This window comes from Alexandromys fortis, unplaced genomic scaffold (assembly GCF_014885135.2).
Source record: "Alexandromys fortis isolate MF-2015 unplaced genomic scaffold, M_Fortis_MF-2015_v1.1 scaffold_422, whole genome shotgun sequence".
Classification (NCBI taxonomy): Eukaryota; Metazoa; Chordata; class Mammalia; order Rodentia; family Cricetidae; genus Alexandromys; species Alexandromys fortis.
In genome coordinates this window covers 11,189-14,110 of record NW_026068291.1, presented here as the reverse complement: position 1 = coordinate 14,110, position 2,922 = coordinate 11,189, and positions in this window count along the sequence as shown.

Below are 2,922 nucleotides of genomic sequence, written 5' to 3'. Positions count from 1 at the left end.
AAAAGAAAAAAAAAAAAAAAGAATTCCTTTATAGCCAGGCAGTGGTGGCATATGCCTCTAATTTCAGCACTGGGAGAGGGGCAGGTGGATATCAGTGAGTTCAAGGCCAGCCTGGCCTACAGAGTGAGTGCCAGGACAGGCTCAAAAGCTACACAAAGAAACCATTTTCCAAAAAACACAAAACAAAATAAAACAAACAATAAAAAAGAATCCCTTTAAAAAAGTGAGTAGAAGGTAGAATGGCTGGGATACAGTCAAGGTCTGGATCCAGGTGATCCTCATGTGCATCCTGTAATCTTTTTTTCTACCAAAGCCAACTCTCTCTCAGCCTCAGATGATAATCTTGCATTATTTAAGACCTTATCACTGCCCATCTAAATCCCAGCAAAATTCTTCAGAGGCCTTGAAAGAATGGTACTCAACTTCATATGGAAAAACCAAACCCAGGATAGCCAAAACAACCCTGTACTATAGAAGAATTTCTGGAGGTATCACAATCCCTGACTTCAAACTCGACTACAGAGCTACAGCACTGAAAACAGCCTGGTACTGGAATAAAAACAGAGAGGAGGACCAATGGAACTGAAGAGAAAACCCAGCTATTAATCCACACACCTTCAAACACCTGATTTTTGATAAAGAAGCAAGAAATATCAAATGGAAAAAAAGAAAACATATTTAACAAGTGGTGCTGGCATAACTGGATATCAACATGTAGAAGAATGAAAATAGACCCATATCTATCACCATGCACAAAACTCAAATCCAAATGAATCAAAGACCTCAACATAAAGCCAGCCACACTGAACCTCACAGAAGAGAAAGTGGGAAGGACACTTGAATGCGTTGGCACAGGAGACCACTTCCTGAATATAACCCCAGTAGCACAGACACTGAGAGAATATTTAATAAACGAGACTTCCTGAAACTGAAAGGCTTCTGGAAAGCAAAGGACGTGGTCAACAAGACAAGACAACAGCCTACAGAATGGGAATAGATCTTCACTAACCCCTTATCAGACAGAGGTCTGATCTCCAAAACATTCAAAGAACTCAAGAAATTGGTCATCAAAAGAAAAAAATAATCCAATTAAAAAAAATGGAGTACAGACCTAAGCAGAGAACTCTCAACAGAGGAATCTAAAATGGCTGAAAGACACTCACAGAAATGCAAATCAAACAACTCTGAGATTCCATCTTAGACCTGTAAGAATGGCCAAGATCAAAAACACTGATGACAACTTATGCTGGAGAGGTTGTGGGGTAAAGGGAACACTCCTGCATTGCTGATGGGAATGCAAGTTGGAATAGCCCCTTTGGATGTCAGTGTGGTGATTTCTCAGAAAATAAGGAAACAACCTTCTTCAAGACCCAATAATACTACATTTGGGTATCTATCCAAAGGATGCTCAATTGTGCCACAAGAACATGTGCTCAACTATGTTCATAGCAGCTTTGTTTGTCATAGCCAGAACCTGGAACAACTTAAATGCCCCTTGACTGAAGAACAGATAAGAAAAATGTGGTACATTTACACAATGGAGTACTACACAGCAGAAAAAAAATGACATCTTGAATTTTGCAGGCAAATGGATGGAGCTAGAAAACATTATTTTGAGTGAGGTAACCTAGACCCAGAAAGACAATTATTACATGTACTCACTCATAAGTTGTTTTTTTTAAATATTTATTTATTTATTATGTACAATATTCTGTCTGTGTGCATGTCTGCTGGCCAGAAGAGGGCACCAGACCTCTTTACAGATGGTTGTGAGCCACCATGTGGTTGCCGGGAATTGAACTCAGGACCTCTGGAAGAGCAGGCAGTGCTCTTAACCACTGAGCCATCTCTCCAGCCCTCATAAGTTGTTTTTAAACATAAAGCAAAGAAAATCAGCCCACAAATCACAATCCCAGAGAACCTAGACAACAATGCGGACACTAAGAGAGACTTACATAGATCTAATCTACATGGGTAGTAGAAAAAGACAAGATGTCCTGAGTAAATTGGCAGCATGGGGACTTTGGGAGAGGGTTGAAGTGGGGAGGGGAGAAGCAGGGAGGGGAGCAGAGAAAAATGTAGAGCTCAATAAAAATCAATTAAAAAAAGAACTTATCACCTCGTAAGGTTTGGAATACATTACTTAGCTCTTGAGTAATTAATCCAATTATGGGCTGTAATCAGTTAATAAAAATCCCATCAACTTCTGAAAATTATTAAGAATTCATAACTTATCTCTTCTGATTTGTGCTTTCTGAGGTTGAATTTTCTGTAAACCTATCTTTTATCCTAGACAATTGGTAGAATCTTCTCTTTGTGTTTTTTTCAGGATCAATTTGTAATCCCTAGAAAGGCAAAATTCTCTTTCTTCATCAGATATTTTTCTACGGTATCTATCTGCATCTGAGCCATCCAGTAAGATATCATCCATATGTTGACAATTTTTAGATTGAGGAAACTGTTTATGATTTAGTTCTCATGGCTTTTGTACAAAATATTGACACAAGATGTGGCTGCTTAACATTCCTTGTGGAAGAATTTTCCATTGATACCTTTCAATAGATTATTATAATAACTAGGCACCATGAAGCCATTTTCTTCTCTATCCTGTTCTTGTAAAGATATAGTAAAAATGGGCAGTCTTTTAAATCAATCACTCTACTGGAATATCACTTAGGCAGTAAAGAAAGCTAGGGAATTCCAGGCTGCAAAGAGCCCTCTGGCTGAGTTACCTTATGTATGGCTCATAAATCTGTCACCATCCTACATTTTCCAGATTTCTTTTTAATGACAAATACAGGAGAATTCCAACGACTGGTCAATGCTTCAAATGTTGAGCATTTAGCTTCTCCTGTACCAGCTGTCCCAGTGCCTGTAATTCTTCTGATGTCAAAGGTTGTTGAAATAGGAGCGGCGGGGCTG